Consider the following 13583-nt stretch of genomic DNA (forward strand, 5'->3'; position numbering starts at 1 on the left):
AAACTTCTCGACGAAATAAACTACGTATACCTACTTCTAGAGTTTCCATATCTCTCGGACGTTCTCAAATCAAAAGAAACTGAAAAATTCCTGCAAACCTACAAAGACGTAAAAAGTCCAAGACAAAGCTATCTCTGTCACATCTCTATGCCGGCAAACAGAGAACCGGTATTAGGAAAGGGAATTAAAAGCGGAGGAACCGAGTGCAATAGAGTATGAAATAGCGAGAGGAAGAACGAAAACGATGAAGAAAACGGAAGAAACGGGGGTGGTTTAAAGAAGAGAAGAACTATGCGTATGAATTTTGCAGGGGTGGGGCGTTGCTCCCGGGTTGGTTCGTTGCCATGACGACAACCCCAGTCAGCTGGTGAACCACCCCAGGGCCAGACCCATTCATCCTCTGGTTTCACCGACCCAACGACCGACACCGACCCGACCCACTGTAGTTTCTTGTCGTGCATCAATCCACCCCTCAGCCTTCTCTCGATTATCCTACGTTCGTGATCTATGGCTAGAGGGCGAAAAGACGTCCAAATGATCATCCGTGCCTTTTATTACGAGTATGGCTCGATATTCTCATAGGCACACGCATAATATCGGCTCGCCTTCGAGCTGGAAATATCGAGGGAAGTTTCGGAGTCTGGCAAGTTCGCGGTGACTCTTTTGTTGATATCTTAATTGGATTGGTTTTCCTCTTAATTGGTTTACCAATGAATAGAACGAAAAATAGTTGATTCGCTGAGTTTTATTAGTTTCGTTGGTTGAACTGGTCGAGGTATCGTATTACTTTCTTGCAGATATTGGAGAGGGCGAGGAGATTTGTTGAAGGTTTGTTGTATTGAACTTAGGAAGAGATAGCTAATTCATTGGTTTTCGTTAGTTGGATTGGAAATATTGAAGTATTGTATTATGTTTTTGGGGATATTGGAGGTGGTAAGGTTTATGTTGGAAAGGTCAGTGATTTTCGTAGCAGGGAAAACTAATTATGCAACTATAATTAATTTTTATCGTTTTGGTTCGTTAGTCGAATTGACAGAAGTAACGTATTGTATTTTTGGAGACGTTGCAGAGGTTTTGTCGAAGCTTACAGAATTATAATAAATTTGTAAAACTAGAGCAAATGAATGTAATCGTTAAGATGAATTATCTAATTGCTGTCCATATGAAACACAGACGTGCATACGTCTGATGCATTAAAAGTTGAACGTTAAGGGATTAATTGTTAGATTTCTATATAAATGTTCCTAAAATTAAATATCTACGAATCGTCATGTCTATGAATTTACCATTAAACTAGAATTAAATTAAGAACACTTTGTTCTGTCGTAAAGCACTAGGATATTCGTGATGTTACTCTGAATTCGAAAGGAACGTACAATCGATTTTCCAACACGAATAGACGATGATGGGTCGTTAACGAAGCCAGCACGATTCGCCTAACCAGTAGCGGTATAGTTTTTGCTTTTCTCGGTTCGGTATGGATCAAACACCGGAATTCAAACGCGTGATGCGTCCGCTTCGATGATTTAGGTCGTCGTTGGAACGCACTCGTTAGTGGACACTTCCTCGTGCATTACGACGATGAACGTCGCAGAACGCGACGTGTGGGACGCATAGACGTCAAATTGGCCACGAAATCAACGACGACAGAGCTTTTACTAAAGAAAATGTTCTCTTCCTCGTAAGTTCTTCCTTTTCATTTTTCATCGCAACATTCGATAATTGATGGAATAATATCGTTGTTGTTAATAATTTATAGACTACAGCCGTTTATGTAAATTTGCATTCCTAACTCTGTTACATTCTTTTCTACATTCTTTACATCAACTCCGTTCACATCTTCGATTAGATTTTCGTATCGTCTCAGTCCAGAAGAGGGATCGAGAAAAATAATTACAGCTGAATATTTTTCTACACGTCCAAATTGTAAATTACGTTATAGATTCTTCAGTTTCTTCCGTTCTCTGATATTAAATTAGCGTATTCAATTAAAATGTAGTCTCGAATAATTTCAGTGTGCAGTCACAGATCGTCCAGCCTCCGCAGGAAGTTTAATTATCGGTTGATTGCAGTGAACGAATAAAACCGTATATTCAATGACCAAACACTGAACATGCTACATATCAATCAATCCACGCGTAATTAGTATAAGTAACTAACCACATCCTGTGATTTCCACTATCAATTCCAAACAACGCGTATCGTTGATTACTTTAAATTCAACTAAAAACGATCAACGTCACCCGACAACGGTACACTTCAAATCTCTACATGTTTTTCATATTCCGATGCTTTTAGATTGATTAAAATGTGTGTCTGGCTTGTTTTCATAAACCTAAGCAATTGTACACGAGAAACCACTATATAAAAAGCTAAATTGAAACATCAACTGCTAACTTCTGATCGGATTTATCTCTCGTATGCCACTGGACTTTTAGACAACATCTGATGCTAGATTTCGTAAATAATTAACAGTTTTCTAAAAGAACATTTCTGCGAAAACTACGCCAATTAAAAATATCTGGAACATAGAAATTCTTTATCACGTTGACTAGCACGCCAGTTTTCAAAAAAATCTCCGTCAGGCCACGCGTGCAGCAGTACCAAGCGTTCTCTGCTCGGTGCTCCCATCGATATTTTCATAATGCGAGTCGCTCATCTGGTGGTCTTACCTCTCGTTTCTTTTGTTTCCATTCCTTCGCGTTTGTTTCTCATCTCTCCACTTTCTACAAAATCAGTTCGAATCTTGGCCGAGCAACGAACGGTATAACTTAAAATCTTTGCCCTAATTCGTTACAATGTCGAGAAGAAAAATTGAAAACTTATTTCTTATTAAGTCAGATAGCAGTGAAAAAGAAAGTTTTTACGAGGCTTATGATTCCGGAAGAAGCATTAGACTAGAAACTATGTTATGTAAATAAAAGACGTCGAATGGACCGAACAAAGGCACGAAAGAATTTGAAGAAAACAACAACTTATTGACCAAATTGTCCCGACCAACCTCAGCTATGTATAGAATGCCTTGAAGTTTTACGTGCTAAATAATTTTTTTAATAAACCATTTTCGTATTACTTTTATAACAAACCATTTTCGTATTATTTTTGTAACAATTCAACGGTTTTATTATTATGGAATATCTTTTCAAATACCTATGACGATCCTTCGCAAGTAGTCAAATAAGCGACACCCGAATATGGGTTTCGTGGCCTGACCAGAAACTTTGCTGACAGTCAACGTGTTATAAAAAATACGAAATAACATAAAAACGCGGAATTTCTTACAGATAGCTTTTGCTAAAAGATCTTGCCGATCGTACAATGCATCAGAATTTTCTTTAGACTATCAACCGTATCGTCTAGCGTCTAGCTAATAGAACTAGCCGTGGTGTATCCTGGTTCCTCCCAAAGGGCCCAATCGATAGATCGCAGGTTGATTAAATAGCTGCACTACGAGCCGCTCGCCTTTGCGAGTGCTATTTCGATCGAGAAAGATACCTTTCAGTAGCACAGATACAGTACAGTAGCCTTTACGATATAGATAAACCGTAAAATCGGTCAGGTATATCAAAGTATTCCAATATTAGAACGAACAAAGTGATAAAAATCGAAAAAGCTGTATAATAAGTTTAATAACTTTCTTACAATTTAAAAATTTTTCTTATCTTAAGAAATCCAATAATTTGGACAGGTTCGTGTAATAAGAATAGTACTTTTCACGGTATAATACGGTCGTAGCATCTCGCATCAAATGTTAAAGATTACGCGTTTGAATATTGAGATGGATTAATTAACAATTCGAAAAATCGAAGTTGTCAGCCATAATAAGCATATAACCATAGTAACTGCAACACGGGTAGAACTATTAAAATCTGCAATTTTTCGTGATCAAACGGCGATCTGTGTGAAAAAGTAGCCAACTCGATACACCTTTCGATGGTAATGTATTTACGTCAGCGTCGATATTAAACTGCGAGATTGCACATTATTACCGGGTGGAATAATACGTCGACGATAAAACGCCGTGAGGCGTTCGCTTTTCGACAAAATGATGGCCCTTGTGCCAAGAATCGTGCGCAGCAGCGGCCGTTCCTCTCGCTGGAAACGGAACACCACGGAAATCGTCGTTTTTGCACGATGATGTAATCGAGAAATCACGCGCACGTTAAAGAAACCGGCGATGTTCCTTCGAATTTCTATGCCCGGACAGTTCCTTCTCCATTTCCGTGCTTTCGTAGATCGTTCGACGAGCTTTCCACTTGGTTACGATTGAAATCGAAGTTCGCTGTAGAATGCTTTTTAGTTAATGCATACCCTTCTACTTCATAAGATCCGTGAGAGGTGAAAGAACGCTGGTTACATTCTTTTCGTTATTTACGCTATTTAGCAATTGGCTATTGGTCGAATTTTAGGCGAATAAGAGATCGATCAGACGTTTGGAAGTGTCAACACAGATTTTGGAAAATTATTTGCGATCGCAGGATCTGAAGGATGTAGAGAGTAGGACAAATAATTGTTTTATATGTGGCGATATAAGAAATGATAAGAAACTTGCTGAATGATAGACGAGAACATTTTTATTGTTTTCTGCTGTTACATATACATGTTTATTTATTACTACATTTTGATCACACTATTTCCTGTATTCCATATGCACATTTTTCATTGTTATAATTCTGCAGAAAAATGTTAAGGCTGTATTAATAAAGTCAGAACAAATAGTCGTAGAAATATTACAATAAATATAAAATCGTAATCGAAAAATTAGAAAGTAACATGTACATTTTTGAAACGTTATTTTCTTCATTTACTTCTACATTACTGCACCACAGTTTATTTATACGAAACATTAGATGAGCCAAGAAAACGATACGAATACGAATAAAAACGAAGCTTTAGTGTAGTGTACAACTTAGCTATTATTAGTTGCAATTTCGTGATATAGGCAAATTATATCATGCCTCCAATTATCTCGTTCTTCCAACGACGATCGAACGAATATAATCAATTTCATTTAAGCGAATCTCTTTCGCCTCCATTAGGGAAACGTTTGTGCCGTGACGGCCGATCGAATCTCGTTAAAGTACGACGGCCAGGACTAATTACACGAAACCGGTACAGTTTTACCAAGCAACGGATTCCCGGTCTTTTGTCACGGTTAATTTCGTTGGGAAAATTGAAAGTTCCGAGGCGAACCGACAGCAACGACGATCCGTGTCTTTCGCCGCCTATCTCGTCGCGGTGAAAACATCGATAGCATACAAATAAGAGGCTCAACTGCGGCGATCCGACGTTGACGTCCTCGCGAGCCTCTAGCTTCTGCCTCCTTTGTACTTTGTCACGTGAATTTAGCTGGAGAATAATGGAGTTTTCATAGTAGGAAATAATAAATAATTATGATACAGCAGGCAATAATTTTAGCAGCTGGAATTTTAATAGGAAATAGTGATTAAAGTATAGTAATGAAAAATTTGACTAATAGGAAATAATTTTTAATAATTTTAGAAGTAGGCACCTTGATAATAGGAAATGAATATTTTTTTATTTATTATTTATTTATTCTAGTCCGTGCCTTTCGGCTTTGGACGAACTTTCGATTTACATTTCTTACATTTATTGTATCGCACTCCTTGGCATATTCTTATCTCTAGTCGCTAAAACTAACGACTACACATTGTTGTCTTTTGGTCTTTTGCCTCCTTGCTGTGCTACCTTCTTGTCCTTCCTCCCCGTCTTGTATCGCCCTTGCCCTTCTCTTCTCTATTATTGCTTTTAATTCCTTTAGTCCTTCTCCAGTCTCATTCAGTGTTTTTTCCATGTCTTTTGGTCCTGCCGTTATTTCGCATTCTTCTATTACATGTCTCAGGCCCTCCTCTTCCCTTCCACATAGTCTGCACCTTTTTTCTCCCTCCTCTTTCCAGTGTTCCCTCGCTTTGGTCTCGTTGCCACACCTGAATCTGGCTATAATTTTCCTGTCCTTCCACTTCATCCTCCCTTCCAAGTACTTTGGTATCTCATCTTTGGTTATATTTGGATTCCCTTATCCTTTTGATAATAGGAAATGAATAAAAAGTTGGAGATAGTAATATAACAATAAGTAACTTTATCGAAAGAAAATTATTTTATGAGATCTTTCCGTTTGCCATACATATTATGTAAGAAACTTAAAAAGAAAACATAGATAAGGTTCGGTAAACAAATTTTCTGTAAACATTGAGCAGAAATCAGAGTGGATAGGTAACAAGATACGGACATTAGCAGAAAACAAAGAATTTTCTTTAAAAGCTATTTCTCGAATAGTTTGACTATACATTTTATGTATTAACTTAAACCCGTGAACGTGGTTGTATCGAGCTGCACATGTGCACGTACAAAATTAAAACCCACTGGTGGTCGAGGCGCAGAGTAAACCAGATAACCGTGGGTGGAGACTAGGGAAAGAAGACGATGAATGATGCTCGATCAGATAACCGGAGTTGCATAAGGGACGCGCGAGAGGATTCTCAGCTTCCGGTTTCGACGTTGTCGCCCGGACTAGGGTTAATCCGATATCGCGAAAGAGAAACTAGCCTGTGAAAAAGGAGCGTTCGGTAGCTCGTATGAGAGGTAGGTAGATAATGGGTGCCGATGAAACGTAGTCGGTGAAGGGATCGAAAGAGTTGCTCGCTCTTAACCCGTGTTTTTTACCCACGTGTGAACGAATCGAGCTTTCATCCAAATGTTATCGACGCTTACGTGACGTAACACAAATCATATTTCTCGATATCTTTCCGTCTGAGTGTGACGTCCACTTCTTTGCTGGTATTTGAAAAAAAAGTTTCACTGTGTGACATATGCCGGAAGTTTACCATAAAGATCGAATGAATGGACTAGAAAGGAAACCACTGGAATGTAATCATAAACGAGATTAGGTTTTTCTTTTTCTACTTAACATTCGGAGCTTTTATTTCTTCTGATCAAATTTCTTGTAAGAATGAATACAAAAATTGTTTGCGATGTAAGCAGGAAGGAAAATTTGGATTGTTATTATTTGTATTGCTTGTTGACATGTTCATTTTATTTTTTATTAATTAATATAGCTTCATTGAGAGAATTTTACAGTTTGTAATCTCTATGACACAGCTGTTATTGATATTTACCAATATCAGTGTTGTGAATTGAAACGAAAATCATGCCCAAATACAACTAGTTATTGGTGTATACTCCCAGTAAACCTATAATATATTTTACGAGAAAAAATTTGATTACTTGATTATTTTCTTCAGTATATCGGTTATACGTACGATGTATTGCTTTTTATCAATTGAGTTGATTATCTTCCCCAATGCATCCCTATTTGTGTTATTTGCTGCGTATATCGGCTGTTGCCCGAATTGTTTTATGAAATTTACCTTATTATTTTTTTTGGCAATCTTTAAGTTTTTAATAACACTACATACCTTTTTCAATAATAAATTATTAATTTTTTATCGAATAAAAATATGATCCTTCCTCGTTTTGCTTTCTTCGTAAAATTTATAGTACCAGCGTTAGCCCTACGTTCGACGTATATACTCGTCATTGCTTGATTTTAACTACGCGACTCGTAACGGATTTTTGAAATGAAACTCCGAGGTTAACAGGTTAAATACCTAAAAAACACGTATACTTGAAACATATACGCCTCGATACCGATTGCACGATCTGTCTACGCTTCTTCCTCCGACTATACACGTGTACACGAGGCGAATAGGTATGCGAGGCGGAGGGTGGTTCACTCTCATTAACCTCTCGCTGGCGAAGCGCTCTTAGCCGGCTGCTTCAATTGCTTTCGTCGAGGACGAAGCTCGGCCACCTTTTAGTGGCGCGTTTCGAAACCCTCGACGAAGCCATGGAACGAAATAGAGATGGAATACACAAGACCGGATATGCGGCAGCCTCTCGAGAAAACCCTGTGTCCCGTGTTTGCTGAAACTGTCGATGCGAAACCGAACTGGGCCACGAAAAGAACCCAACGAACCAAGTCTATCGGAACGTGTAAAAGTCTTTATACCGCCCAATTTAACTCGGTTCATGATAGTTTAATATCAAAAAATAGAGAAGCTTGTGAACCTTACGTTTATCAAAAATTAGCATTAAATTATAATAGCGAAATTTCGCGAAAACCTTCCCATTTTATGAAATTAACAGAATTATAGATTTGCAATGGTACATTTTTTTCGAAGCTTGATTTTATAAACTTTTGCATAATTTAGGAGATCTTTGCATTCTATAAAGTTTTATACACCTTTGGGGATTTTAATTTTGCCAAGTATATGAATGAAAGTTTGCTTCTTCTTCTATATTATATACACATATTTTTATCTTTCATTTTAATTTCCTTGTGAAAAGAAACTTCTTTGGAAGTTTGATTTTATAAACTTTTGCATAATTTAGATCTTTACATTCTATAAAGTTTTATACACTTTTGGGGATCTTAATTTTGCCAAGTATAAAAATAAAAGTTTGTTTCTTCTTCTATATTATATACACATATTTTATCTTTCATTTTAATTTCCTTGTGAAAAGAAATTTCTTTGGAAGTTTGATTTTATAAACTTTTGCATAATTTAGATCTTTACATTCTATAAAGTTTTATACACTTTTGGGGATCTTAATTTTGCCAAATATAAGAATAAAAGTTTGCTTCTTCTTCTATATTATATACACATATTTTTATCTTTCATTTTAATTTCCTTGTGAAAAGAAACTTCTTTGGAAGTTTGATTTTATAAACTTTTGCATAATTTAGATCTTTGCATTCTATAAAATTTTATACACTTTTGGGGATCTTAATTTTGCCAAATATAAGAATAAAAGTTTGTTTCTTCCTCTATATTATATACACATATTTCCATCTTTCATTTTAATTTCCTTATGAAAAGAAATTCGCTTTTAGTATTCGATATAATAAGAAGTAATAGAAACACATTTTTCCTTATGACTTTGTAAACAGAATATAATACTCTATACTCATGACCCGTTTGATTGAAAGTAAATTCACATACAGTTTAATCAATCAACAACATATCGAGTATAGTATTGGAAAGGTTAATGAAATTTCTTATATCAACGATTCATTGAAACAGAATGATCTTGGTTATCGTTCATATCGATCGAACATCTCACGCTCGTTTATATCAAGATTTCTGCAGCTAGAAAAAGGGATGGAGATTGATTCTTTTCCAGACCAGCCTCCTTTCAGGTCACCCGGTTCGCCGGTGTGTATGGGGGTTGCGTTTTATTGAAAATTTCATGCTCTTCTTGTCCGGTGCGCGCGCGCAAAATTGTCCTTCCCGGGTTTCTGGGTCAGCCATCCTGTTTCCAACGTTTGTCTGTTGACCCTCGAACCGGATACTGACCGTCATTAGGTGGTGCAGTGGAAATGCGGGAAATGTTGAGAAGCGAGGTCGAGTGGTGACGATGTCCGAAACGGAAATGGTGTACTTTGTGATTAGAGTTATTGCAGGCGGCTGCTTCTTCCAGATTATCTTATTCCTTGGAAATTTATCATTTTAATACCAGTTTCTTAAATTTGTATTTGTATCTTTTCTTGTAGATTTTTGTAGTTTTTTTTTTTTTTTTGTTTTTAACTTTGTAGTCTTTCCTTTCCTGCTTCTTCAAAGGGTTATTGCTTGAGATATTTATTTACATTTCCCGGTATATTTTCCGAGATTATTGTTACGGTGTCCTTCTGGATTATTATTTGTATACTTTCTTAAATGTTTTTGATTCGATGAGACTCTTTTCTTATGCCCATCTTTGAATATCCTTTGCATTATTTGTTTCGATGACTTATTCTGAAATCATTTTCTTTATATCTTTTCTGGGTAATATCATTGCAGAATGATTCATTCATTTTTTGTCTACAAAATATTCTGTTATTCTCTCTAAGAATATGCAACACTATCGATTCATTTCACGTGTTATTAGCGTGAAGTTTGAGCAGCAATGATTATTCCAATTAGGGAAAGACGCTTCAGAGGTTCGTTGCTCTGTCCACAAAAGCCTCGAACATCTGAAAGAATTCACCCGCCTCCAGACAAAGAAGAAGATATAGAAAAAAAGTGAACGGATGATTACATTCCCATCTTTAGAAGCTACACCGCTGGCTGCTTTTAGTACTTCTCTCACAGGCCACAGCCAAAGACAAATAAGCTGGTTTGACTGTAGAAACGCTCGCCAAAGGCTTCGATATAACGATTTCCTTATATTTTCTTGCGTCGTTGCATATCCAGCTTACTCTGTGACAATTCTAGCGTTAGATTTTGTCGAAACCATTCTTCCAACGATGCACTGATCGGTTCCAATTCAATGCGAGGAAATTCTGCTGCTTCATCGACATAACGTTGCGTTTCAACCGATCTCTCGAACGTGAAACGTCTTTGAAATTGTAGAATATAAATCGCGCGCTACTCTCCCTGTGCACGTTAAATACGAAGTATTTTTCAGTGGAATCTCACGAATTCCTCTTTCGGAACGCTTTTCTGTACGACGAAAGATTAATATCGTCAAGGACAATGGGAGGAAATGCGACTGCCCATAAGGAGTTTCCTGTGGATTACAAACAGAACCGTGTTTCCTGCTTCTCCAATGGCAGATTCTGATCCTGATACGTGGATCGTTTAATTTCTTTTTAATTATTTCAATCCATTCGTGGTTACGATCTTATTGTGATACGTTGCTCAAAATAATTAACTTGTCTTCTGTTATAATTTGATTTTTATACTTACTTCTTGTGTCTGTAGTTTCTTTTTCCAACGAGGAGTTCTCCCGGGTTAGAATAATCTGGAATATATTGAAGGAACGTATTATGTATATAATTGTTTGTTTAAAACACGTCTTCAACCAATACACTATACAATAGGATTATGAGGAATCATGTTAGAATTAATACAAAAGTAGTGAAAGAAGATGAATGAAAATTGATGAAGATACTTTCATAATGGATAAAGTAGAATCTTATGAAATTTATAAAGATGTAAACAGATCCTACAAACTTTATAAAGTCTTATAATAAATCAGCAATGATTTGTGACCAGTACAATAGCTTAGAATGTGATAAACATAAAAAAATTACACGTGTCAGAATCGACCCAGCCTGTATACCATTGTCTGAGAGTTAATATACGGTAGTTTTCGAGGAATTTTGTAACTTCCTCAGAGATAGAATAATCTAATAAAAGAATGGAATAATAAATCCATGGATATCTGTGGTATAAACCAGCAAGCGAACTACTCACATTTCTCTCCCTTTACGTTGGCCAAAAAGTAGAGGGTTGATGACGCCTTCTCCAGCAATCTCCTCCATATCAGGCGACATTACGTCTATTTTAGTCGACGACCTTTCTCTCCGCTGGCAAATATTTCTTTCTTTACTGCGACGTAAAGGTAGCCTTCTACCTGTCGTTTACACAGGACTCAGGTTAGTCTGATGAAAGGCAGCTTCATCGATCGAACAGAAAAAATGAAAAGTGACGGGACAAAGACCATCCCCGTTTACCATTCCTTCAGTAACCTTCTTCGACATATCTAACGCAAGGCAGCCATAAAAAGCCAGTCCATTAAGCACGTAAAAGCTTCTCTTGAAATCAAAATCGGCGTCTATTCGAAATAGAATGTACTGTTCGCAGAATGATGCTGTGGTAGTCGATCTTAAACCGACAACTTTGAACCACACAGAAGCTAAATTGACCAAACCTATGATATATAGCTAATGATACATAATATCGTGTCAACTATACGCAAAGTTTATAAGGTATCTTACACTTTGCCGATCCGATCGATTCGGACCACCCTATATATTCTTATTCTTCGCCATTAACTCTAATAATTCTCAATTTCCTCAATCCGATACTACAGAAAGTTCAACCATCGATACACGAAGCTTAAAAAGTACCTTATATCTCTCCTTTCGTTTTAAATCATCGCCCAAATTTTACTTTTTACCGTGTCCATTAGTTCTAACAACGCTTGATCTCTTCACGCTACGACAAGATTCAATTTTTCCAATCTTTTAAAAATAGAGAAGCTAAAGGAAGGTCAGCTATCTTACGCTTGATCACTCTTTCGTCTCAAATCATCCTCAGGCTTTTATTTTCCACCAGGCCAATTGCTTCCGGTAGACCTTGATTTTTGTAAACACCGACGAGTTTCAAGTTTTCCAAATTCTCTATACGAAGCAAAGGGAAATTGAAAAAAGCCACCGATACACACAGTTCAGAAAATACCTTACGCTTCTCCTCTGAGTTTCGTCTCAAACTTTAATTTCAAAACATCCGCATACTTTAATTTTTCACCGTCTTCATTACCTCTAGTAATTCTTAATGTGTTTTCAAACTTTCCCCGCGAAACAAAGAAACTACAGAGGCTTCTTGCACATTTAGATGGTTGCAAAGTGCAACCTAGCTTTACCACTAGTCCCAAAAACCAGTCGATGGGGGGGTCAGCCTGCTGTTTCAAATGTTACAGAAGGGTATACGGTTATAGTACTTGTATTATCCCCTTTCTCGCTGCTGGCATTCATCCGTGAGTCATCGGTTCGTACTCAACCCCCCGGTTGTGACGTCATTTCGACGTCCTCCACCCCATCCAGATCTACCGTCGGAAGCGTGTCATCGTTCGGTTATTATGCAAGGGAGGCCGAAAATCGTCAACCATTCTCTCGAGGATTCTTCCTCGACGCAACCACTGCTCCCGATAATCTTCTTCTCTATCGAATACGGATTGGTTTCAACCAATAGAAACGAGAATTGAAGCTAGAGGGGATGAATCGGGTGGATAACGAATAGCTAGGCAGAAAGAAGGAAAATGAGAAATTATAATTGTTATGTCCTAAATTAACCCTTAGAGTGCTATGGATGCATATATGCGTCTGGCGAAAGTCATCGGTGTGGACTAAGGACGTATATATGCGTCAATTTTTCCGAGCACCTACGCAGAAGTAATATTATTACGTTTGTGTGAAATAAATATAAATGCATTTCAATGTTAATGCCGCGTTCGAAGAAACTGTCTTTTTTTTTTTATTTAATACATTACATTCACAATTTGTCCAATTTGGACATTTGGTAGAATAATCGTGCCGGCACAACACAATTATCAAGAAGAAAATGTGTTGTTTGTGCGAAAACTAAGAGAAGGAACGACAGAAAATGCGATGTCGGATTATGCATCGATGATTGTTTTGAAATTTTTCACGCGCAACTGAATTATTAACTTGTGTTATATTTACTAAATTTAGTTTTCTAGTTTATTGTTTTCTAGTTTACTACCCAAATTCTAGTTTATTGTAAATTTCAATGTTTATAATAAATAATTAATACTAAAAAATAACGCTCTTGAATCATTTAATCTCGTGCAAAAGAATTACTATAACTTATTACGATTTGCGCTTTGAATAGTCAATCGACAGAGTTCAGTATAGCGAAAAAGTATTCAGTCCACAGCGATAGTCAGCGCTGGCAGCGTGCCGTCCGTACGGATGGCATAGGCTCCGAGTATTCAGCACTCTAAGGGTTAAAGAAAAAGTTGTAGCGCAAGGGTTGATATCTTTATGACAATTTTAT

General features: G+C 37.1%; 1 protein-coding gene across 2 annotated transcripts in view; it reads left to right on the top strand.

The window, feature by feature from the left end:
• LOC122567590 (myosin-I heavy chain) overlaps nt 1-13583 on the top strand; it is a 49625-nt gene that overhangs the window by 10307 nt on the left and 25735 nt on the right. The gene's annotated exons all lie outside the window — the stretch shown is intronic.

Source organism: Bombus pyrosoma, linkage group LG5 (assembly GCF_014825855.1).
Source record: "Bombus pyrosoma isolate SC7728 linkage group LG5, ASM1482585v1, whole genome shotgun sequence".
Lineage (NCBI taxonomy): Eukaryota > Metazoa > Arthropoda > Insecta > Hymenoptera > Apidae > Bombus > Bombus pyrosoma.